At 44.8% G+C, this 27,060-nt stretch overlaps 1 long non-coding RNA gene across 1 annotated transcript in view; it reads left to right on the top strand.

Annotated features, from left to right (window-relative positions):
* Positions 1–27,060, top strand: part of LOC144819572 (uncharacterized) — a 94,843-nt gene that overhangs the window by 66,565 nt on the left and 1,218 nt on the right. Inside the window, exons 4-5 of the long non-coding RNA XR_013607446.1 lie at positions 3,022–3,086; positions 9,045–9,210. This is a non-coding gene — a long non-coding RNA (uncharacterized LOC144819572). The remainder of the gene's footprint in view (positions 1–3,021; positions 3,087–9,044; positions 9,211–27,060) is intronic.

Raw genomic sequence — 27,060 nt, 5'->3', positions numbered from 1 at the left:
TTAATGATGATGAATCCTCAAACATACCTGACGAGTGTGTCCTAGATCTTGATGTGGAGCATCAAGAGTTTTACAGTCTGGATGAGGAACTCCCATCATCTTCTAAGGACAATATCATTGACCCCTTGGGGGAAGAAATGTTTTCTCCATTAAACCTCAAACACTCCAGAAGTTCTGGGTGGTCTCCTCAAGACCACGTTGCAAAATGTATCAAAAAACGGTGGAGAAACCTCTTAGAGAGGGAAACTCGGAACATTCTTAAAACCGAATGCTCTAGAACTTCAATTGAAGATAAGACCTGCCAAACCCCCAACTTGGACCCCGAGCTGCTTAAATTTCTCTTCAAACATGTGCGAGATCCAAGGAAAGGGATGGAAAGATCCCTAAAAGCGAGCCAAGACCATCTTCTCGACGTACTGGGGCCTTTAGCCAGAATGCTAGTTTCCACAGAAGAAAGCAATATCAATGGCACTCCTCTTAACACCGATTTGATCAGAGGCTGGAGCCAGAGGGCACTCATACTCCTGGGTAATGCAAATGCAAGCCTCAACGCAGAAAGACAAATAGTTGTTTTAACTCAAATAAATCCCAAACTCAGTGATATCGCAGACAGAGAGCCCTCACAAAACCCAAACGGATTACTCTTCAGGGAAGATCTGATTAAGTCCCTGGGCAAGTACGTTTCTACATTCACTGCCTTGGATAAGGCCCAACAAAATATGTGTAGAGTATTTAACCCTAGCCTTTTTGGCAGGGCTGGAAGAAGGGGCCTCTCTTCCGGACGATTTAATCAAAGGCTCTATTCGAGATCCCGTGGTTATAGAAGAGGATACCAACAGTACAACATACCTCAGGCACTTCAAGATGGAGGGCATCCACTTCCTGAGGGATCTACTTTTAGAAGGAGTCTGGCTAGTCAAACTGGACCTAAAGGATGCTTAATTCACCATCCCTAAGGCCGGATCCTACCAACCCTTTCTTCAATTCATACGGAAAAACCATCTATATCAATTTCAGGCACTCCCCTTCGGACTCTCTTCTGCCCCTTGGTGTTTCACCAAGGTCATGAGAACTGTCGCCTCTTCCCTAAGAGTAAGAGGCATTTGTCTAATCATCTACCTAGACAACATTCTTATAATGTCGCAAGACCCTTCACAAATACTCCAAGATCTGAAGACTGTAATGGATCTCCTAGAAAGCTTAGGTTTCATCATAAACAAAGAAAAATCTATCTTGACCCCTTCCAGAACTCTGGAATTCCTAGGCTTCACAGTAGGGACATCAAGATGTCTCCTTTTATTCCCTTAAAAAAAATTGCCAAAATCAGAAAAGAAAAAAGACATGTCCTGAAACAACAAGATTTATCTCTGAGGGAACTGGCCAGATTACTGGGTCTCCTCTCATCCTCCATCCAAGCCATCTTTCCAGGTCCCCTAAACTATGGAGCCCTCCAAAGGGTAAAAGTGAGAGCTTCAAGATCTGGCCTCTGGTACGGTGATCTCATTACTCTGGACCTGGAAGCGGAATCGTAACTTTCATGGTGGCCCGAGAACCTAGACACTTGGAATGACAAAGCGATCTTTGGGTCAAAACCAGATTTTGTTTTAGAATCAGATGCGAGTCTCCATGGTTGGGGAGCCTGTCTTCTCAATCAGAACATGGGTGGTATCTGGTCACAGGAGGAATCCTCTCACCACATAAATTAACTGGAACTAACAGCTGGCCTTTATGCATTGATGAGTTTCAAACACTCTCTCCAGGGCAGGTCAATCATCCTAAAGATGGACAATATGTCAGCGGTAGCCTATATAAATCGCCTGGGAGGCACGAAATCTGCAGACCTATCCAACTTAGCCAAGAAACTATGGATGTTTTGTCTGGAACACCAGATCGCTCTCAAAGTGGAATACCTTCTGGAGAAATAGAACATCTCCGCAGACTGGAACTCCAGATTCCTACTAGAGCACAAAGATTGGAAACTTAATGTTTCTGTTTTCAGAACCCTGAACAGGATTTGGGGTCCCCTAGAGATAGACCTATTTGCCAGCAGCCTAACTTTTCAATTGGAGAATTATTTCAGCTGGATGCCCGACCCGGGTGCTCTGGCAGTCAACGCCTTCCTACAGTCTTGGAAAGGAGTGAAAGCATACGCCTTTCCTCCTTTTGCCATGATTCAAAGTTTTCTTCAGATAGTGAGACAGGATCAGTGTTTCCTTGTCCTAATAACTCCCTTTTGGCCATCTCAGGCATGGTTCCTTACCCCTTTAGAACTTGCTTGCAATCCCCGTTCTTAATTCCTACCCAAGAGAATCTTCTAACAGACGTAGATGGAGTAGGTCATCTCCTAATTCTGAGGGGGAGTTTAACCCTTCTTGCCTGGAGAGTGTCAGGAGATCCAATGAAACTCAGGCCTTTTGTCGACGGCTTCAACTCTCCTCTGAGAGTCTTGGGCCCCAGGTATTCACTACAGATATAACAACATTTGGAAAAACTGGGTACGTTGGTGCCTGGAAAGGAACCTGGATTCCTTAGAGGCACCTATTGTTGACATAGTTAACTTCCTTGTTGAACAATTTGAAAGAGGTCTCAGCTATAGAACTATCAATTGCTGCAATCTCTGCTGGCCATACCCTTGTCAACAGTAAAACGGTAGGTAAAAATGTCATTGTTTGCAGAGTGATGAAAAGCATTAGTTTAAGAAGGCACCCTAAACCTAAATATGATAGTCTCTGGGATGCCAAGCTAATCCTTGATCTTTTTATTAACTGGCCGGATAATTCTATCCTTAATAGGAAAAACCTTTCCATTAAACTTTTTAATGCCTAATCTCATGCAGAAGGGTCTCGGATGTTAAAGCCCTGGAGATTTGGAATAGATCCTATAAGATGCTCGGTGTCAAGTCAGCCCCTACTCAAATTGAATGTTTTACTTGGAGAATTTGTTCTTATTATCATTATTATTGTTTTTATTATTAATATTATTATTATAATGATTGTAATTATTACTTTGTGTATTTTGTAGATTGCATGGCTACCTACCGAAGATTTCCCAGTGCTGAACTGATACAGGAATGGGGTCACACCAATGTGAGGTCACCAAAAAGCAGAATTTAAGAAGCTTTTGAGGATAAAAACAACCAGATCTTTAAGAGTTTCCTGAACACCATGAATGAATCAAATTTTTTCATTGATGTATGCAGAATATTCCAGGGTCTTGGTCTAAAATAAAAAAAAATGCTTAGCTTCCTTGACTGGTTTTTGATTCTAGGATTTACGGCCAGCCTCAATTGGCTGGAGCGTAACGAGCATGCAGGCAAGTACTGAGATACCAACAATCTCAGATAGAGCTGCTAAGCATTTGCGCATATAGCACAATGCTTTGAATTGCATGCTCTGCCCACTGGGTACAGTCCTTAACAAACTGCCTGTAGAAGAAAACTTTGGGGGGTGTAACAGAAGATGTGCTCTAGCATTTTGAATGGTCTGAAGGCACTTCATTGCTTTTTTGCCACTCCAGAATACATGACATTTCTGTTTCCCAGCCTAGAAATAACTATGACCTGGACAATGATTCTTTCAGCAGAAGTGAGGAACAGTTCATAATGTTTCTTAGCCACTTCAGTATGCCAAAGCAGGTGGCTGCCACCCTGCTAATCTGCTGACTTATGGTGGGTTTGTTGTCCAGCAGAACACCTAAGTTCAGGCACTGGGCTGGGGAGAGTACCCAGGCTCTCTGGCCACAGATGGGAGCCACAAAGGATAAAGAAGTTACACAGTAGCAAGACTTCTGTCTTGTCTCCAATCAACTTTAAAAAATTGACATTTATGCAAGAAGAATCTTGGGTGAGACAGGAGTGCAAATCCATCAAGTTCTGGTTATCCTTGGGTGACTGAGATACCACAATTTGTGTATCATCAACATAGAAAAAGAGTGTAAGGCTACAGTGCTCCACAATCTCTGCCAATGGTCTAACATAGCTTGAATAGCAGAGGACTAAAAGTGGAACCCTGAGGCACACCAGAAGTTAAACAATGTGGGTTTCACCTATGTTGATTGGTATGCCCCTGAAAGGTGTGATTGTGCAGTAAATATTCTAACTAGGATAAGGCAGAATTTTGCATTTCTAATCCATTTAGACTTTGTATGAGCATAGCGTGATTCACAGTATCAAATGCTGCACTGAGATCTAACAAAATCAGTGCATCAGCACCGCCATCATGTAGTTGGTACTTCAAGAATTCCTTAACACCAAGAAGAGCTGATTCAATGCTATGTCATGCACGAAAACCAGACTGTGTGGGATGTAGTAATTCATTGAGTTCTGTGTGGCTAGTAAGTATAGATTTACATGTTTCTCTAACACTTTAGTTAGCATCGGTAATACCAATATAGGTCTATAATTCACCTAAGTAAGTCCAGATTTGGTTTTTTAAGTCGTGGAATAATCAAGGCTGTTTTCCAATTTTCAGAGACCACACCCTTCATCAAAGAACAATTGAGTAGGAGAGTTTTCTCAAAATGTCTGTTGGACAGGGATCCAACCGAGATCCTGATTCAATGGACGTCAAAATCGTCCTGAACGGTGTCACATCCAAAAACTGGAACTCATGTATCACACTGTTTGCCTTAGGGAGACTAGGTGAAAAACTGACCTCATCAGTAGTGGAAAAGGTGGCCTGGATATATGCAATGTTTTTAGTTAAACAAATGTAGCTAATTACTCGCATTGTGCTTGAGAGACAGGGTAACAGGTGCAATGTTGGAAGGATCTGAATGGGCTCTCACAACCGGAAACCGAGTCTTAGGACATTTCTGAGTTGTTATAATTCTACTAGTAAAAAAGGCAGCTTTAGCTTTGTTGCAAGGATTTTGGTAGGAGTTTAATGCATTTTTGTAGGTTACCTTATCTTATATGGTTTATGCCACATACCCTCCAGATGTTTACAAGATTTCTTTTGTTTGTATAAAGAGTTGTTGAACCAGGGAGCCAGAGGCAGGGTTCTCTGGTGCTTTTTATTGAACACAGGTACTAAAGTGTCCAAAGAGGACTGAATCCATTCATCCTCCATGGAATCAAAATGCTTGATACATTAAGCAACTGCCTAAAAATGGGTAAACAATGTTGCTTCACATTCTTTGTTCAATGAGAACGTATTTGCTCTTGGCACAATCTTTGAAACACTCAATGCTGTACTCCAGTGCATTCCGGGCACTGAATTGCCCTTCTTCAGGGTGAGAAGAAGGTGAAAAGAATTATATACCAACATTATCAACACTTGGTACACATGAGCAAGCATTTTTTAACTGTTTGGGATGATGTTTTTAAATCCAGTTTGTTCCATTCTTTATTCCCAAGCCCCTGCCTTTGAACCCTAGGGCAAGTGGCTTTTCCGTTTCCTGTTAGTATGTAGCCCCGCCTCTACACCATGGGTGCGCCCATACATGCAGCATTCTAATATGCCATGTTATCTCTTCATAAGATTCCTTGTCGAACCTGCTCGTTTTTTCTCCAGGCTGTTTTGATTCTCGCACGCCTTACTGGAGCCTACGCGTCCATCCTTCTTATGTCAAGACAGGACAAACAAACCTATAAGGATGCATTGTCCATATATAAGCGCTCGATCACTACTCAAAAAAGGATCTTCTACCTGTTTCAAATCGAGGCCGCCCAGGACTCTGCCAAGAAACTGTTCCAGGTAGTCAATACCCTGTCTACTCCTAAAATATGCGAAGTTACAGAAGTATCCCAAGATCTATGCAACTCTCTTGCGGACTTTTTTGCAACCAAGGTCACGAAGATCTACTCAGCTTTCGCCTCCTTTCCTCATCATAATCATAACGCTGCTAGCCCTTGCCCCCTCCCTACGCCTTGCCCTCCCTTGTTCTCCAACATTCACAATGTCTCCCCGGAACAAATTAGTAAACTAATCGTGTCCACCAGGTCAGGATCTCCTTTAGACCCCTGTCCACCGTCCATACTCAAACAGATGCCGGAAGTGATTACACCTCCACTCATGGATATTTTCAACTCCACATTCCTCACTGGGTCCTACCCCCCTGCCTGGAAAAAAGCAGTAATAAAACCGCTTCTTAAAAAGCCTTCCCTTGATCCCACTGCATTAGCCAACTATAGACCTATAGCGTGTCTCCCGTTCCCTGCCAAGATCCTAGAAAATCTCATGAATAAACAGCTATCAGAGTATATCCATCAAAACCATTTGCTAGATGACACCCAATTTGGTTTCAGGCAAGGCCACGGGACTGAAACGGCCTTGGTAAAAGCTACGGATGAAATCAGGGAAATTCTCGACCAAGGCGGATCGGCGGTGCTCATACTGCTAGATCTCTCCGCCGCATTCGACACGGTCGATCATTCCACCTTGATCGACCGTGTCGCGACCTTAGGTATCAACCATTTGGCCAAGGATCTTCTCGCCTCATTTCTTTCCAATCGCACTCAAACAGTAAAACTGGGCGCTCTCTACTCGCCCATCTTTACTCTGCCGTGCGGGGTGCCCCAGGGATCCTCGCTAAATCCAACGTTATTTAATATATACGTATCGGACTTGGTGAGGGAAATAAATCATACGGCCTGAGTTTAACCACCTATGCCGACGACACCCAGCTGGTGTTGGCCGTGCATAAAGATGGGGCAGCAGTTGCCTCCAGATTTCAGGAGGGCATGCTAGCTATAAGCACCTGGATGTAATCGAATTGCCTTAAATTAAACTCTCAGAAAACAGAGGTCATGACCCTGGGCACTTTATCCCCCGCTTGGTCTGCCACCTGGTGGCCCAATGAAATGGACCCCCCCCCTCTACCGGTGGCCAAGGTCAGAAACCTCGGAGTAATGTTCGATGATAAACTGCTATTTCACCATCATTTAAACAATGTGGTATCATCCTCCTTTTACATACTAAAAAAAATTAAGAAGATAATGCAATTCCTGCCGGCTCCAACAGGAAAGACCCTCGTGACCACCTTAGTTTTTTCCAAGTTGGATTATTGCAATGCCCTCCTTCTCAATACAAAAGAGAAGGTCCTGAACAAGCTACAGTCCGTTCAGAACGCAGCAGCAGGATATTGCTCGGGATCCCCAAACACAACTCCATCACCATGGCCATACGGCATCTTCACCGGCTGCGTGTCAGAAATCGGATCAAATTTAAGGCTCTCTGTATTGCTTACAAAGCCATTCATAAATCAGGCCCTCAGTTCCTCATAGATGCTTTCTGTATTTATGCCCCTACTAGGTCCCTCCGCTCTTCTACTGCCTTCCGCCTTCCAGTTCCACGCACAAAATCCTCTTCTTGGGGGGACAGACGCTTCCTAGTAGCCACGGCCAGACTCTGGAACACCCTTCCCCTCTCCATTAAAATCAGCCCAACCCTCACAATTTTTAGGAAACAACTTAAGACCTGGCTTTTTAATCAATAAGCCCTTCCCAGCGCTTCTTTGTTCAGGTACCACAGTCCTATGCGCCGAGACACCCTAGGGTAGTTGTGCGCAATACAAATCGCCCAAACATAAACATAAGCATAAACATGTCCAGGCCCACGAGGGCCTCTTCTAGGGTAAAGTAGCGGACTCATAGCCGTGACCCTATATATTTTCACCTTTCTGCAAACACATTACTGAATGTTCTCTCATCTTTTTCCCAGGTTCCAACCTTTCCCCTCTTTCACCACCACTGTCCTGGGAAGACCCTGTCGTTAGGGACTCATTTGCCTACAATCCTATAGGGGTCAAAACATCAACACTTGATACAATGGCCAGTTTTAACAACAGCGATGGATCACTGTGTTTTTGATATTGGAACATGGCTTTCAGGGATTTAGGACACTTTTTGAATAATTTGTATAATGAATACACTGTATCAATCACACATTTGTATATTCCCTCCCTCATCACCTTAATCACAACACGCCCCCCCTCCCCCCCTCCTGGGGCACTGTTTTTAACACTATATTAACAAATGTATAAATGATTAGGAGCCCAGTGTGATTAAATAACACTGTGCACTAAGTACAATACGTGTTTTTTGCATTTTTCCTTGGAAAATATTGTTTATTTCCTATGTGCATGGAAACTATCCACTGGGACCACTGTTCATATGTATCGCTGCTCAATATAGCAGCACCCGCAGCATGACACTGATTGCTGGTTGTAGCCTGTCAGCCTTCCCTTAAGAACCTCAATGGCTCTTTTGATCCCACCCAGCCCCTGTACCTGAGCGACTCCTGAGAAACAGGCATCAACAGAGGGGAGACCGCAAGTGCGCTAGCCCCGACCAGCGGTCATGGAGTGAGCAGGCCTGTCTATCCTCGATTCCCCAGTCTGTGTGTTTTCCTTTGTACTGCCAGTCACCGATATATTCAACTGTGTAGCCTTGGACAGTGTCATGTATGTGCATGTAACTTGCATTATCGAGGTAACTATTAGCGGCAATAGCGGCAATACTACGTGTCTCTCGGACCTCTTTCAAGTGGTCGCTGTCCTTTTTCCCCAGCACTCCTCCCCCACACCCCCAGGGGTGGCAGTCTGAGGGATAACCCCAGGCGCCACAAGCTCTAGCTACGCCACTGCATAAATCACTTGGTTAAGCTAAAATTTCTTTGGTCTAAGATCTATGGTATATCTAACCAATGTCATGTTTGGAACTCTATGCCAACAGCGATCAGGATAAGCCTGCCCTATGACAATTTCAACACCATTTCCAAGTGTTAATAATCTTGATTTCACTGTAAATTGTTCATGCCTCCTTCTTGGGTTATTATTTTGAAGAAATCCTTATTCAGAGAGTTGCTATATTGATACATCATTCTGTTATCATGTTGTACTAAAGTGAACAGCTTATGGTTTATTAACTTATTTGGTATATCATATATGTGTTTGGTCACCTGAGCTTTTTCATCTCGAAGACACTGCTTCCATGTAAAGCTCTCTGCTGCCCATTCGGTCGTGTACATGCCATTCAAAGCAACTAATGAATAAATAAAAAATACATAAGCCAGTTTCTTTAATTAACTTTTTTTCTATCTCAGATGCATTCGATCTATTGTGACACTCCGGAGACAGCAACATGTGTGAAGGGGCTACTTGAAAAGAATGAGCCAAACGGTTACCTTGCAAGAAAGGTTTCACATCGTCTCAAGTTGATTTCTTTTCATATGAAAAGCTCTGTGGGAACAAGCCTCTGGATCATGAAAGGTGAGTTACAAAAAAGAATGATATTTTTTTCAGACTTATGACAAAAGCTTTGAGGGGCAAGTATTAGGCTGTTATTTTTGCTTCTTAATTCAAATTCAACTTTCAGTATAAATTGCTATTTTAAAAAGAAATCTTTGTACTTTGTATGATGTCAATTCACTTAAACAATAAAGAAAGATACATTTGTTCTAGTCTAAACACTGCATCAGGGTTGGACACGCCAGACATTAAAGGCTTGCTCTGGTGTTACTGGTCTAAGTTGATGACATTAGTCATTAACAAGGCAGCACGAATGTAATCACTTGCATAGCATCTTCACTAAGGCGTTATGGTTAATATAATACCCGTGTTTGTCTTGGTGGCCCCCCTCTCCAATTGTCCATTAATGGTGATGTATTTGCAAGAGCCTTGCACACGGGAGTTCTCAGCTCCGCGTCAACTGATATTTATTGACTATGATAGTCGCAGAAGTAGCAGAGGTAGCAAGAACAAAGTCTAAAACTCCTCATTTTGATATGACAGGAGGAAAGTCGAGGGCTGCTCAGGTTTTACTCTTCCTCATGGCATGGCGCTTGCTTTCACTGTTTTGCATGTGAGGTGGTTCAAAAATCACATTCCTAATTCATGCATTCCTTGGAACATTTCTTGGCTAAAATTCACTTAAACCCAAATATTAAAGGATTCCAGCTTGGATTTCACCTTGGGTGACGTATTAATTAAACTAATTATTGACAAATACCATGTATTGTACTATATTTATTTAAAACATGCCTGTTCCTTAGTAGTGTATTATATCATAGCATCACTTCCCCCACTTTACCCTACCCCCCATGTCCTTCGTTTGTATGCAAAATGTTGTAGCACTTATTGGTTGTCTTGTTTTTCATTTATTATTTTCAGACTACAGTAATATTATAAATATTGTTGAATCCTACTTACATCCATTGATCCAATTGACAATCTGTATTATTTACTTACTAGCTTGCCCCGTCGCGCGTTGCTGCGATCTCAGAAGAAAGGAAATTCAAGGAAACTTGTTATGATAACATTCAATTTACATTGTGTCATTTTTATTGAAACTTATTCATTTTAATATGGAAAACATTTCAAAGTGTCGTTTTAATTCTATTTATTTATTCGAGTGCTTGTCTATACATAAATGGAAAAACTCAGTATTCGAAAGATTATGAGGGCCCTGGGGGGCCGATATTAAAAAAAAATGTATGCGAGAAACCTTCGCGGGAGTGTACTCAACAACTTCCCAAGTTTTCATGTTGATCGGATGAATGTTGTAGTGATGCATATGTCAGAAACCTTCACGGGAGTGTACTTAACAACTTCCCAAAGTTTCATGGCGATCGGATGAATGGTGTAGTAATGCATATGCCAGAAACCTTCGCGGGAGTATACTCAACAACTTCTCAAAGTTTCATGGCGATCGGATGAATGGTGTAGTAATGCATAAAGGACAAACAGACAGACAGACATACATTCGTTTTTATATATATAGATTATTTACTTATTCCACAAAAAAACTCGAAAATGTAGTTTGCATTGCGGTTTAGGGATATACAGAGCACACTGTCACTCACATGTCTCTGGGTGATACAGCCAAAGATCTAGAGTTAAGCAAATCAATTTAATACCACAAAGTGCCAAGTGACACCTTCTTTTCAAATGACATATGGTTCCAATGGGCATGCAATGCCAGACAATTCCAAATCAAGTAAGTATAGGAAAGGTTGACGACAAGACTGGCACTCCTATAAAGTGAGGTATGGTAGTAGTCTCATGAGACTACCATGAGGTGGCGCCAAATAACAACAAAAAAAAGGACCAGAAAAAAGCTTTTGGTGTAGGTACTGTGCTTCACTGACAAAATATATGTTTGCTTGGAACGTGGAACATCTTTGCTCTGTAACTGCTCGACTTCCTGGACCCTTCCTTATAATGTTGAAATGCAGAATATCCATTTTTTTGAGTTAATGTATGCACTGTAGAGATCACAGGTTTGAGAAAATGCAAACCCTAGACAGAACTCAATATGCTGTTCCACTGCCAATCAGTGAAACTTTCAGAGGCACCATGAGCAATAAGGAAAATTGTTGGAGCCCCCCAATAAGTGTACTACGCTATTTCCGCATGACACTACAGCTCGGAAATGGAGAGAAGCAATCATGGCTCTGTTTCTTTGAGCTCTGAGATTTTCCGAGTTAATATATGATATGCACTGTAGACAGAGCAACTTTGAGTAAAGCAAATACTGCACCATGGTCTGTCTGCGCTTATGCAGAATGGGTATTTTTGTTATCTTTTTCTGTCATCAGTGCAAACGATAGCTCTCAAAATACTGAGGGGCATATTCACATGGAGTTACCTCTGATTTATCACCACCTTCATGCATCAAAAGTGGAGATAGAACTAACACCCCATTCACAAGCTGGTGCAAACAGCAGACATCGTCAGAATTACCGCGATAACAGCCCCAAAACCTAACACCACGGCAGACACCACCAACTAACGCTAATGAGATGCAGAGTAGGCGTTCCCATTCAGAAGCACATAAAAAAACAGCAACACCACTTTCACAACTAACTGACAGATCCACGAAGCTAACCGAAAACACGTGATAAGCCGCGGTATCAGCAGGTATTTAACACCTGCCTCAAGCAGGTTAAAAGACGGACGATTACCTGCAGTAATTCAAAGGAGCCCCGCACACAGCCACATCTGAAGAAATAACGACGCCATGGAGCTACTCATGATGCAGATCGGAGCCCCAACAGGGCCACATCACCCATCGCCACCACCCCCAGGACCTCCACCACCCCCTGGACCCGGACCCGCCCCCAAACCACCACAGAGGCAGCGCAGAGTAAGACAGCGAACCTACCTAAAACCTAACGCCCAAGGAAGTTATTGCCCACTACAGGCTCAAAAGGACAACCATTCACCGCATCATGACCTAGGCTGACAGTCCCAACACAGCGGAGAACCAGCATTCCTCAGCAGACAAAGCTGCTGGCTGTGCTGCACCTGTTGGCCTCTGGCACCTTCGAATCAACAACTGCCTGAGTCCGAGGGGTCTCACAGCCAGCCCTATCAAAGTTCATCACACCTGTCCTGGATGCCATCCTCAGCTTCATACCCCAGTACATTCACTTCCCTAACACCGCGCAGGAACAGCTGGAGACAAAGCAAGGCTTCTGCGCCGTAGCCAGATTCCCTGCCATGTTGGGTTGCAATCGACTGTACATATGTCACACTTGTGCCCCTGCGGATACTGCACACCACTACCGCAACAGAAAGCACACGCATTCCATCAATGCGCAGGCAACAGTGGACCACCGGGGACTCTTCACCAATATCGTCGCCAACTACCCAGGCTGTGTACATGATTTCTTCATCTTCGGACAGTCCATCATCAACCAGTGCTTCCAGGATGGCACATATGGGATGGGACTGCTCATTGGTAAGTACCAAGTCAACACATCACACATCACAATGCCTCCAAAGCACAATGCACAACTGTGGGGATGCACAAGTGACCAAACCACATTTAACATGTCAAACCACACGAACACCTACCAGACACGACCACACCACTCCATGGTCATCCTGGCCTACCCCTGCACCCTACACAGACTGGTGGTGTAGTTGCCTGGATCAGCTACTCCCTGCGGGCTGGCGAACACTCACCCCACACACAGCCAGAAAAGGCGTAATTGGATTGGTGGACCTGCCATCACATTCTGCCGAACTAAGTATTGACTCATTTCTCCCTGCACTGTCACAGGTGATCAGGGATATGCACTCTGCCCTTGGATGGTGACACCCCTCCGAGATCCGAACACACCCGCCCAGAAGCAGTACAATGCGGCACACATATGCACCAGGGGCATCATTGAACGCACATTTAGCGTGTTGATGTCACGTTTCAGGTGCATGGAAGGCACAGGTGGGAAGCTCCTGTTCAGCCCGGACATTGTGTGCAAGCTGACCGTTGCATGTTGTGTGTTGTACAACATCTGCGTTCGCACCAGGGCCTCAGGGATCCCAGTTCCAGTGGTACCGGCCGATGATGGTGGTGATGGGGCAGGTGCCCCACATCCCACTGCAGCAGCGGCAGGAATGGCCCATAGGAATACCATCATTGACACTTACTTCTCATGAGCATGTCACATTGTGACCGTCCATGGCAATCAAGCGACAGTAGGAAATGTCCAAATGCACTGTATGTGTGAATAAAACATTTTTGTGGGTCTCAGCTTGTACTTGTACATTTTGATGTTACGTTTCCCTGCATTCCAGATGTGATTTGGCAGATTGTGCACATTTGCTAACCCAGTTGTGTCCTGTGTTTAAATGTGGTGGGGGTGCTGTTTCACCCAGGATGTTGTCACTGCCGGGGTGCACTCATGATTGTAGAAGTATGCTGCACGGAGGGTGTGTCGCTCCTGTGGCTCTGATCTGTCTGCCACTGGTCTCTTTCATGCGGTGTGCCTGTCGGTTCTGTTCTTCCCCGGTGCTGGGATGTTGTGGTGTACATGTTGTCCTCTGCCATTGGCCAGGGTGCATTCGTCGTACTCTGCTGTTGATTTTTGTTCAGTTGCATTTTTGGTGTGCTGTTCTTGTACTAGTTTTGCTGCCCTTGCACTGTTTTTTTTTTTTGTCCTCATTAGCCACTTAGTCGTTCCAGGGACGCTCCAGCCGCAGTAACACCATCGCCTCTGTACCATCAAGAAACGAGAAAGTGGTTTCATAACCTCCAAAGGGACGGGCCTGATGCCTCAGCGAGAAAGAGCCCCACACAGACTAACTCCATTCCAGCCCATTGTCGGCTGATAGTCCATTAACATTATGGCATGGGGTGCCTCCCATTGGACATGGATGCATAGGCTTAATCATCGGACCCGGGGAGAAAACAATTATTTTTTTTTTAAACCCGGGTATTCTAGCTATCCCGTCTCCACTCAACTAAGAAATTCCAGAATCTCACAGTACGGGGGCTACATGCTCTGGCTAGATCTATTTTCGATGTTGCATATAGTGAAGACAACCACTCTGCATGGGTCGGTGAGTTAAAATTAACCCAATGTTTGCATATTTGTCTTCTTGCTAGTAGAATGGCATAATATAGAAATTCTCTTTCTAGCCCCTTGATGTTGTTATTTAACCCAAAGATGATTAGAGACCATGAGAGAGGGATAGAGATTCTGAGGATTGATTCAAGTGATATCTTGATTTCTTGCCAGTATGTGGTGATGTTCGGACACTCACAAAACATGTGTAAATCTGAGGCTGCTGGGAGGAGGCATTTACCACAACACTTCCCTGGTTGGAACTTAGAGAGTTTTTTGGGGGAGTAGTATGCTCGGTGTAATGTAAATAGTTGATTGCGCCTCAGCCAGGCAGGTTTTATAATTTTGTAGAGAAGGCTAAAAGATTCTATCCATTTCTCTTCTGCCTGTGGTTCTCCCTCTCCTCCCCATAGTTTTAACGGAAGGTTAAATTCGCCCTCTGCTTCTTCAATGATGTTCCAATAGTAAAAAGCCACCTCTTTGCCTCCGTAGGGCTTCTCAACTAGGTTTTTTTCTAGAGAGCTGTATCCTCCAATTTTTACCTTTTTCTTTAATTGAGTTCGCAACCAACTGGACAGTTGTATAAAAATGAACCAGGATAGTGGTGAGGTTACCCTGTCTGAGAATGTTTCTCATTCCATTAAGGATCCTCCAGCCACTAACTCTCCCCATCGTTTTATTCCTGCTTCCAGTAACACGGTTTTAACGGTCTCAGTATATTGCGGGGAGAATCCTGTAAAGTCCCAGATTGGTGCGTGATTGGAAAAGTATGCTATTCCAGCCTTAGATTTAATTTGGGTCCATTCTTTTAGGGAGCTATATAGTGTCTTTAACCTAACTTTTTTGAAGAATCTCTGATGGCCAAACTTAAATAAAAATCCGTCCAATGGAAGGTCGGAGCCATTTGAGTTATCAAGCGGGATCTTTAATAGCATCCTATAGTGGGTCAGATGAAAAGCCCAGGCATAGTATTCTAGGTCTGGCAAGGCGAGTACTCCCTTTTCTCTCCTCCTTCTCAGCTTCTTCCATGCCAGCCTGGTTGACTTATAGCACCAAATGAATGAATTGATGTTTTGTTGGCATTTAGTGAGTTGCTTGGTATCTAATATTAATGGGATGGTATTAAAGATAAATGTGTATTTGGGGAGGATGGTCATTTTAACTAAGCTTGTTCTCCCAAAAATGGTAAGAGGGAGAAAAGACCAAGATTTCATCAGTGCTTTGGATTCACGGGAAATCTGATCCAGATTAGTCTGGGTCAAAAGGTTTAAGTCTTTTGTGATTTTGATCCCCAGATAGCGGATTGAAGGTTTCACCGGAAGCTGAAGATTTATGATGTTCCAAGCCTTTATATCTGTTTTTCCGGCATTTATTTCATAGCCTGAGAATTTTCCAAATTCCTCAGCTCTTTTAATTACCATAGGAAATGCCTGGGCCGGATCCGTTGTGTAAATGAGAATGTCATCGGCATATAATCCGACTTTCTTCTCCCATCCAGAAAAGGAAAAAGGCAGAATATTAATGTCCTCTCTTATAGTCTGAGCAAATGGTTCAACATAAATATTAAATAAAAGAGGGGAGAGAGGACACCCGTGTCTTGTCCCTCTGCTAATTTCAAAGGAATTTGTACGAGTACCGTTAATTAACAGGCTAGCTCTCGGGTTTTTATATAATAAACCTACCGCTCTACAGAATTTAGGGCCAAATTGAAACTTATCCATCACTGCAGTTAGATAGGACCAATTGACCCTATCAAATGCTTTGGTTGCATCGAGTGTCATAATAGCGAGAGGCAGAGCAAAGGTTGAGGCAACATCTATCGCTCTGACTAGATCATAGGTTAGGTCAGCCAGTTGTCGGCCTCTGATAAACCCCTTTTGATCTTGATGGATAATTGTTCCAATCTCGCTTCCCAAACGTGCAGCCAAAACTGTTGAAAAAATCTTGTAATCGTTGTTGAGAAGCGAGATTGGATGGTATGATCCACAATCTGCAGGGTCCTTACCTGTTTTTTGGATTAAGGCAATATTTGCCTCTCCCCAGGAGCTAGGTGGTGACTCACCCCAAATTAAGATATTATTAAAGAGATTCGTTAGAATCGGGGTGAGAGTTGAATTAAGCACTCTGTATATTTCCCCCGGAATACCATCCGGTCCTGCAGCCTTTACCTGTTTTAGTTGTTTGATAACTTTTTCAACTTCCACCTCGGTTATTTCTTTGTCTAGGTTTTCGCTCTGTAGCCTGGACAGCTTTGGAAGATTCACCTTATCCAACCACTCCGTTCTTTCCTCGATGTTAACATTAGTCTCATCTGTGTATATGTTTTGGAAAAAAGCACTGAAAGCTTCTCCTATTTCGAGGTCTGTCTTCCTACTATCCAATTCCCCTTCTATTCTCACTTCTTTTATATGGTTCCTGGTGTGGTCCGTTTTTATTTTCCAAGCCAGTAGCTTTCCTGCCGACTCACAGTATTCAAAGTGGGAGAGCTTGCTGGCCTGCCATCGTTTATTCAGCCTCTCTTGCAGTAGTGTATCTAATTTATCTCTCAACTCCCTTTTCTTTTCTAGATTAACCGAAGGCCGTTGATCTACAGACTCTAAGAGGGCCAGATCTTGCTCTATGTTTAGTATCTCCTCTCTGTATTTCTTTTTTCTGTAGGAGGCCCGATTAGTGATGCAACCCCTTATGTATGCTTTCCATGACTCCCAAACACTGACCAGGGAAGCAGACTCTATGTTCCACTCCAAAAAGGAGGCGGTTTCGAATATAAGATGTTCTTGTTCCTCTTCCTCCAATAAAATGGAGCGGTCAAAAGACCAGGAAACATAGGTGGGTCCCTGATCTAACATTATCGAGAAGAGAATAGCTGAGTGGTCAGAAATATGCTGAGGTAAGTATGTTAAGTTCTTTATGGAGTCTTTTATAGAGAAGCTAAATAGAGCATAATCGATACGCGATTTATGTTTGTATTTGTAATTGTGAAACGAGACACCCAGGGTTTTCCCGGCTCTTTGTCTCCACAAGTCTTTCAATCCCAGGTTGGACATACAGTGCAGAAGTGTATCTCTCATTTTATCATTAACTACAGCTCTGGAACTAGGGGATTTATCCAATTTTGGATCCATCACTAGATTGAAATCACCCATCCATATTATTGGGTCTGTGGTGGTGATCAGGTGATTTTGTAATGTATTTAAGTACGAAGGATCGTCCTGATTGGGACCATAGTAGCCCACCAGGGTGAATCGCCTTACATCAAGCTGAACATTGGCTATCAGCTATCTACCGCTCGGATCTGTCCTCCAATCCGCAATCTGAGCCCTGGCTCCCTTTTTAAAAATGATTGCTATTCCACGAATATTAGCATTATGATCTGTAGTTATAAATTTGTCCACCCATTTCATTTTTTTCAGAATGGCTGTGAACTCTTGTTTATTTAGATGTGTCTCCTGGATTGTTATGACCTGCGCGGGCGAGTCTCCAAGGTACTTCATGATTTTATGTCTCCTTCCTCGTACGCGCAGGCCATTTACGTTCCAGGACAAGAATTTAATATCCCTCATTTATCTTTATCCTCCAGATGTCACATTTTTCCCATAGTATTTTTTCTACTGTTACCTGTCTATTATGATTTTTTTCCACCAGCCGCTTTATATAACTCTCCCTGGAATCGGCAAAATTTAATGATTTGGCATTTAGCTTATGAGGACTTTTTTGGTGTGCTGTTCTTGTACTAGTTTCCCGCATTGCGCATGAGTATTGCTGCCCTTGCACTGGTTGTCACTGTTTTCTTATCGCGCTTTTGTCCATCGCAAGTTTTGTCGCGTTAGGGTTTGTGTTTTTATCTCTGTCGAGGTGATTGTTTCGCGGACATTGTCTGCGGTGTCAGCAAACTATTGCATGCTACTGCCGTGTTGTGAATTCCACATTGTCACACGGTTATTTTCCTGTGATGGGCTGCGATTCTGAAAGTTGCGTTAGGCTACTCTTGAGGTAGATATTACACGTTCTTGTGAAAATACCCCTGAGTTAGTAGATGCTCTGTAGAAGCAGGACTCAGAAACACAGGGCAGTGCTGTCTAACGTATGGGCATGCTGGGCAGTTGCCCCACGGCCCACGAGCAGAGTGGCCCCACGCAGACTAGAATTTAAAACTAATTTTCAGTTAAACATTTTTATTCCTCTCAGTGGTTGTGCAGGCAGGGCCCAGTGCACTGCTTTACCCGGGGGCCTATAATACTGTTAAGACGGCTCTTACACAGGGCAGTAATTATCTTTCAGGGCTTTGCTGTCAGCAACACAGAGATATTTTGAGTTAATGCATCCAATAAAGACTGGAAAAATCATACAGACCGCTGATACATCAGTGCAGCCCCCAGAATAAGATCATGGTATAGTCCCACACAGGCAGACAAAGATCAAATATTGTATTGTTTCAGGAATAGTTCACGAATTGGGGATTACGTTTTTTTGTGCTGGTGGTGGTCACATAAGGTAACTAGAGCATGCCATAAAAATTAACTTTCAGATGCAAATGCACAGCTTCCTGCTCTATCTTATTAAAATGTGGATGAACATATTATCCATATTTTTTGCTGTAACGAAGTTTTGTGGGCATACAGTGTCACAGAGGTTCATGGCACTCCAATCCTACCCTTTTGGTACTGGATCACAGTGCAATGATGCATAGTTCAGCTTTCACTCATACAATGGGCAAGTTGCTTCTGTTAATGCAATGTTTGTTTTGCAGGTATATCTTCACTGTGCCAATCTGCAGCTAGAGCTAGGCCAGGATGAACACATTTTGCTCAAGTCCAAGCATTCTAAATTTCTTAGTTTACAGACCTGAATCCACCTTTTAATATCAGAGCACAGAAGTTTGAGGGTTACAACACTCTGGTTTTATTTAATAAACAATGAACTGAAAATATAAGATAAGATTCTGCCTACAGTTTTTCACAAGAAACAAAGTATCACTTTTAAGGCCTAACTACAAGTTTGGCAGTTCATCGGACCGGCAAACTCATGGGGGAGGTGCGGTGGAGGTTGGGGACCGTTACACCGGCGGTCCAACCGCCGTATTACAACTCCGGCAGTCGGACCGCCACAGGATCGCCGCAACAGTCAGGGATCCCTGATCCCTGGCAGTGGCGCGATGGTCAGAGGCTCCAATATGCTTGGCGTTGCCGCTGCAGAATATAGCATATTTGGTGTTTCCTCACAGCCACAGATTTCATAGCAGTGAGGCCGCGGTGAAAACTGTGGAGGTGATGAAACAAATGGGGCCATACAGGGCCCCCTGTTACCTCAGGGCCAGGGATGCATGTAGCGGGGCTCATGGTGTGCCCCGCTGCCTGCATGCACCCTCTTTCCTGCAGTCTGTGACATGCAGGAAAGGGTTTTGGCACTCCCATTACAGTGCCTTTTTAATAGGCGTCGCTGTGGGAACACCAAAGGCCCGCGGGCCGACCACAAGGTAACTCGTAATCTGGCTGTGAGATTTGGTGGTGTGGGACCGGGGCGGTGGCAGCCTGCTCCCACACTGTCAAACTCATAACCAGGCCCTAAGTTTTAAAAAAACCTTCATGGCAGAGATGTATGTGTACTAAGCAAATTAGAAGATCCCTGGAGGAAAATCTTATACACTTTCACACAATCTTTCTACAGATTCTCTTTAGAAGCCACACCATGCAGCTAATCAACACCACTGCACTAAACGTGCGGATCCGAACCCAAGATACAATCCCAGACTGAAATGTAATGCTTACACTGTTTTATTAAAAAGAGTTTAACTTTTTTCGGAATTATTTAAAATCTCGGATATATTCTGAAAGTATGCACACAATCAATAATTAAAAACATTTATCACAATTTATACATTGAAATATCATTAAACAAAATAATAAAATACAGAACAAACAATAAAAAAGAATTAATAAAACCCCGGTTAAAAAACAGTCATGATTATCTGTTTAAACACTTATCTGATCCAATTGCCATACACAATCTATATGGAACTTTTAATAAAAAGATGTCTTTTTTATCTAAATGTCCCTGACTCTTTTGGATTCTTAAAGTGCGAAGGCATCGACACGTTTTGTTGGTCTAAAGACAATGTGAACTGAGCCACCTTCCTCAGGACAACATTTGATACGGGGTCATATTTCTCCTCATTACAAAGTTTATATCTATGCAAGAAAGAGAAATATATTAGCTCCAATAAAAAGCCATACATAATGACATTAGTGAAAGAACATTCCTTCTCTCGATCTATGGCCTTAACCTCCTATTAATAACATACAGTGTACAACATTCTTTTTCTTAAAAAGTGCATTACATTTCAAAGTGAGGTTTAAAGGTATCCATCCTTCTCCCTGCTGCTTTTCTTAGGCACATCTCAGTTATTCCATACAACCTAACATTCCTTAATGCTCCATTCATACTGTTAAGCAACTTACTGACAGTAAAAAATATCAGTCATGCTGCAGGTTAGGGCTAGATGTAGTCCTATCCTTAATCCTTATATTTATTGGATCTATTTATGGGGAAAGGAGATGAATGTAAAGGTTTTCTTTACTCGCTACTTTCTATACCCATAATTTTTTCTTTTTTATTTACCTTACAATTCTTTATATTGGTCTTGTTTGTTCATTTCTTTTCCTGATAGGTGAACTGTAGCCTTTTATTAAGGTGTCCCTGGTTGATCATATGTATTAAAAACACTTGTGTCTGCTGCAGAGATAGAAAAGCATAGCACCCGATAAGTCGCCTTTCTGTCTGTCCACTTCATAATTTGAGTTATTCGCTAAACTATTTAGTTTAAGTTTGATGGTTCTTTTTGGCTTACCTTTAGTATAGATAGGGTTATATTTGTGCCTGCAGAGTACGCAGCGGGAGTCGTTATTCTACCCGCATTGTTTCCACACCACTGTAGACTCTTGATGCGTCTATCCAAGTTATATCTCGCTCTCTCTGCGCGGTTGTCTGAAGTTTTTAGGAAGTCTATGGGGTCACTTAGTTCACAGCTGGAAGCCTGCTCTATGATATTACATGTTACATATCTGTGACCCCTTTCTCCCTCTACTCGATATATGGGCTGGGCAGAGATCTGGCTCCCCCCCCCCCGGCTCCCTTCAACTATCCCGAGAATTTTATGGGTTTCAAGGTTCGTTCTCCGGCTTGAATTTCTATTGCTTGGAGAACCGAAAAGTATCAATGCCTCACTCCCCTCTCCCTGTGATCTGGGGTTTTATTTATTATAGCAAACCACTAGATACCATTTCTTATAGATAGATTGGAGTCAACCCATCTGACCATAACTTCGATATTCCACAAGTATACCGCCTCCCGTGGCTCCCCTCTACTAGCTCCCAGATCAATGTTAGAAAGCGATTCGTCTCTTGGTTCTTATACAATCAATCAATCAATCAGAGCATTTGTATAGCGCACTACTCACCCGGAGGGTCTCAAGGCGCTGGGGGGGGGGGGTCCACTACTGCTCGAATAGCCAGGTCTTGAGCTGCTTCCTGAAGGCGAGGTGGTCCTGGGTCAGGTGGAGGTGGGTCGGAAGGGAGTTCCAAGTCTTGGCGGCCAGGTAGGAGAAGGACCTTCCTCCTGTGGTGGCTCTTCGGATGCGGGGGACGGCGGCGAGGGCGTGGCTGGTCGATCGAAGCTGGCGCGTGGGAGCGTAGAAGTTGAGGCGGCTGTTGAGGTATCCTGGTCCTTGGTTGTGTAGGGCTTTGTGTGCGTGGGTGAGGAGCCGGAAGGTGATTCTCTTGTTGACCGGGAGCCAGTGCAGGTCTCTCAGGTGTCCGGAGATGTGGCTGCGGCGGGGGATGTCCAGGATGAGTCGTGCTGAGGTGTTCTGGATCCGCTGGAGTCTCTTCTGGAGTTTGGCGGTGGTTCCGAGGTAGAGGGAGTTTCCGTAGTCCAGACGGCTGGTGACGAGGGCCTGGGTGACCGTCTTCCTGGTCTCGGTGGGGATCCATCGGAAGATCTTGCGTAGCATTCGCAGGATGTGGAAGCACGATGAGGAGACGGCGTTGACTTGTCTGGTCATGGAGAGGGAGGAGTCCAGGATGAAGCCCAGGTTGCGTGCGTGGTCAGTTGGTTTGGGTGCGCTGGCCAGGGCGGGGGGCCACCAGGAGTCGTCCCAGGTGGAGGGTGAGGATCCCAGGATGAGGACTTCCATCTTGTCTGAGTTCAGTTTCAGGCGGCTGTTCGACATCCATTTGGCTACTTCTGTCATCCCTTCGTGCAGGTTGGCTCTGGCGGTGGCGGGGTCGTTAGTGAGGGAGAGGATCAGCTGGGTGTCATCGGCGTAGGAGATGATGTTCAGGTTGTGCTGGCGTGCGATGGCTGCGAGGGGGCTCATGTAGACGTTGAAGAGAGTTGGGCTGAGCGAGGAGCCTTGAGGAACGCCGCAGATGACTTCGGTGGCCTCGGATCTGAACGGGGGGAGGCGGACTCTCTGTGTTCTTCCGGCGAGGAAGGAGATGATCCACTCCAGTGCCTTCTCCTGGATTCCGACGTTGCTGAGGCGCTGTACTAGGGTGCGGTGGCAGACAGTGTCGAAGGCCGCGGAGAGGTCCAGGAGGATGAGGGCCGCTGTTTCTCCGTTGTCGAGCAGGGCTCGGATGTCGTCTGTGGCTGCGATCAGGGCGGTCTCGGTGCTGTGGTTGGCCCGGAAGCCAGACTGCGAGAGGTCGAGGGAGCCGTTCGTCTCGAGGAAGGCGGCCAGTTGCTTGTTGACGGTCTTCTCGATGACTTTGACCGGAAACGGGAGCAGCGAGATGGGGCGGTAATTCTTGAGGTCGGTAGGGTCTACTGATGGTTTCTTGAGTAGAGCGCTGAGTTCGGCGTGCTTCCAGCTCTCCGGGAAGGTAGCGGTGTCGAAGGAGGTGTTGATGATGTCCCGCAGGTGGGGTGCGATGACAGCGTCAGCCTTGTTGAAGACGTGGTGAGGGCAGGGGTCTGTCGGAGATCCGGAGTGGATGGAGTTCATCGTGCGGATGGTGTCTTCGGTGCTGATCGGGGTCCAGGCGCGGAGGGGGGTGGTGGGGGGCGGTGGTTCGGTCGTGGCGTGCGTCGGTTGAGTGCTGAAGCTGTTGTGTATGTCTGCGATCTTGTTGTGGAAGTAGGAGGCGAGGGAGTTGCAGAGGTCTTGCGAAGGGGTGCTGTCGTTGTTTCCGGCGTTGGGGTTGGAGAGCTCTTTCACGATGTTGAAGAGTTCCTTGCTGTTGTGTGCGTTGTTGTCCAGCCGGTCCTTGAATGCGGTTTTCTTGGTGGCGCGGATCAGCTGGTGGTGTTTTCGGGTGGCGAGCTTGAGGGCAGTCATGTTGTCCGGTGTTGGGTCTGTGCGCCAGGTTTTCTCGAGTGCTCTGCAGTTCTTCTTGGAGCTCTTGAGTTCGTCGTTAAACCATGGGGCTTTCTTGCTGCCGGGTCTGCTCGGCGGGGTCTTCAGCGGGGCGAGTTCGTCTGCGCAGTCGCTGATCCATTTCGTGAGGTTGGTGGCTGCTTGACTGGGGTTCGTTGTGCTGGTGGGAGGGTTCTTGCTCAAGGACGTAGTGAGCTGGTCTGCAGTGATCTTGTTCCAGCTTCTGCGGGGAGCCTGTTGCTGGTGATGGTGGAGCGTGGTCCTTCTGAAGCTGAAGTGGACGCAGCTGTGGTCCGTCCATTGGAGTCCCGTGGCATGGCTGAAGGCGATGTCCTTGCTGGAAGAGAAGATCGGGTCGAGTGTGTGTCCGGCGTAGTGGGTGGGGGTGGTCACCAGCTGCTTGAGTCCCAGGTTTGCGAGGTTGTCCAGCAGGGTGGTGGTGTTGCGGTCGTTGTTGTTCTCCAGGTGGAAGTTGAGGTCCCCGAGGAGGATGTAGTCGGCTGAGGGGAGGGCGAGCGGGCTGATGAAGTCGGCGATGTCCTCGCTGAACTGTGTGCGTGGTCCCGGGGGTCTGTAGATGAGGGTGCCTCTGAGGGTGGTCTTGGGGTTGACGTGGATCTGGAAGTGCAGGTGTTCGGCGGGTGCGATGGTGTCGTCGGTGTTGGTCGTGATGCGGATGGTGTTCCTGTGGATGATGGCGATGCCTCCTCCTGTCTGGTTGACGCGGTCCCTCCGGATGATCTTGTAGCCGTCCGGGATGGCGATGGCGATGTCGGGCGCTGAGGAGGCGTTCATCCAGGTTTCCGTGAGGAAGGCGTCGTCTGGGTCTGTGGTGTCGAGCAGGTTCCAGAGCTCGACGGCGTGCAGCAACCACTTCAGGTGGTTGCTGCTGGTGTTCTGCTTGGCAGACGCTGGTGCAGTGCAGGTCAGGATGCAGGAGAACTTGCAGGACTGGCAGATGAAGGGTCCGTGGGTGCGTCTCGGGGTGGCTCGGTAGCATCCAGGGGTTCGTCCGGCGTTGAGTGCGTTGAGGGTGGCGGTGTCGTACGTCCGGCGGGTGGGCTGGGGTCTGCGAGGGCCAGGGGTCCTGGCGCTGGGCGCGGTCCAGGCGCAGACGGGCTTACCTTTGGCGCACCTTCGGCGCTCAATCGGTGGAACGGGACCGGCAGAGCGGGCGGCCCAGCGGCGGCTGGGGCGCTGCTGGCGGCGTCGGCGAAGGAACTATACTCGCGATAAAATATTGATTTAACCGCGCATGTCTAGCGGCCATCTTAAAACGGGCTTATATGTATCTCACCCTTACTCTTTTGTAAAACCCTGTAGCAGTATATACTAGGCGGCCATCTTAAAGAGTGGATCCTATATGTGCCATATATATTTTAATCGCGCTACAGCCCCTGTGTTTTAATAGAATCTATGTAGTCTCCAACCTACACTTGAGAGTGTATTATACCCCTTCATTACCTGAATATTAAATCTTTCCACAACAGACAAATCCTCTATCAAATTTAATTTCCCTTTCCCCGCTTATTACTGCTTGTCTCATCTTCCTTTAAATATAATGGCTCTATGCATAATTTACCCACTAAGTCTGAATGATGGTTTCCCAATCTTCCCTGCTGTTTAAACCATTCTTGATAGTGTTAAACTTGATCATGAACCATTGTTCCTGCTGTTTTCTACGTTGTGTGCAGTTCCCCATTCTGCTTTGTTCTATAATCTTTTCAAGAACTACCCACCTTATATCATTGGAATTATGACCCTTCTCTTTCCAGTGACTCACAAGTGGTGCATTTTCTTTGTTCGTATTGATTGCTGACCTACGCTACATATTCTAAGTCTCAGCTCCCTTCCAGCCCTTCCTATATATCCCTGTCCACTTGGACACAGAATAAGATATACAATGTGTTTACTCCTACAGTTATTTAGTGTTTTGATTTCGTATTTTGACGAGTTTATAGTTATATCTTCTGTAACCAGGCACAGATTGCATATACTACAGTTTCCACATTTGTAGTTACCCCTGGCTTAACCGCCAGTAATCATTTGTTGGGTCTCCACCCTATCCTCTCTGTATGTGTGAACTAAAGTATTGCACAAGTTTTTGTTCTTTCTATAAGCAAAAATGGGTTTGGGCAGATTAATTTCTGCTCCATCATTAAGAACTTTCCAGTTATGTTTGATTGTGTTCTTAACTTCTTTGCTTATGTTTGAGAACTGACTAACCATTACTATTTTTTCCAAGGTTTTTTTTTCTTATTGCTCTTGAGAAGACTTTCTCTATCATAAAACCTGGCTCTTTTTAGGGAATGGTTGATTCGTTTCTTGGGATACCCTCTTTCTCTGAATTTAATCCTTGTCTCTTCCGCATGCTTATTAAAGTCTCCTATAGATGTGCACTTTCTTCCAAGTCGAAGAAACTCACTGAAGGGTATACTATCTTTCTGGCTTCTCGGGTGGTAGCTATTGTAATGCAATAAGGTATTGCGATCAGTTTATTATTTAAACAGTTCCACTGCCAGTTGCCCTTCCTCGTGGTTGATGCTGATGTCCAAGAAATTAACTTTACTGTTACTGTATTGTGCTGTAAATTTAAGGTTCCTATCCCCCAGATTTATCCATTCGAGGCTAAATTCCACCACGACTAACCCTACTGAAATAATGCACATCTCAATGATAATCGTGAGTTACTTCAGATGGATGATTGGCTGCCTCGTACACACCAGATATACAACTGGCTTTCTCTAGTCCTCTAGTCTATTCAGATGTAAAGACTTGCTATCTATCTACTTTCACTTTTGTATCATTACCATCCTGAATTGGATTCAGTAAAGGAATCTCTCAGGATGATAAATGGCACGATTTAACTTTGCTTAAGCACTCTTTAAAAATGGTTTATTGGAGCTTGGATTAGACAGATAAACAGTTTAACAGATTAAGATAATTTTTTGGTGAAAAAATGAGATTTCGGAGCATGGTGAAAAAAGTAAGAGCAAAGAAATAGACAAAGTGATGTAGGAGGTGGGGCCACGATACCAAAACGACAGCCAGATGCGATCTATTAAATCAAGGATGATTAGTAAAGTTGGAGAGGAAGATCTTAGGTTTGACAAAGTAAAATAATATTAGAGTTTCTTCCAGATAAAAGCAAGAAATGCCAACGAATGGATCTGTATAATATACAAAGTGCTTTAATCCTGATACTGCTAGAGTGAATGTGTACCTTTGTACTGAGGTTTAAAACAAAATCGAGATTAAGTTGTTCAAGCACACATACCTCTTTGGTCTCTTTGTGCACCCGTTTAGCTCACACAGAGGGCTAGAAATAAATATCAATTAAACCGCATTTATTGTGCTCAGCCCTAGTCATTCCACGCACCCTAACCCTACATT

The sequence above is a fragment of the Lissotriton helveticus genome, chromosome 2_1, assembly GCF_964261635.1.
Source record: "Lissotriton helveticus chromosome 2_1, aLisHel1.1, whole genome shotgun sequence".
Lineage (NCBI taxonomy): Eukaryota > Metazoa > Chordata > Amphibia > Caudata > Salamandridae > Lissotriton > Lissotriton helveticus.
The sequence above is the reverse complement of the archived record's forward strand: the minus strand, read 5'-3'. Positions and strand labels throughout refer to the sequence as shown.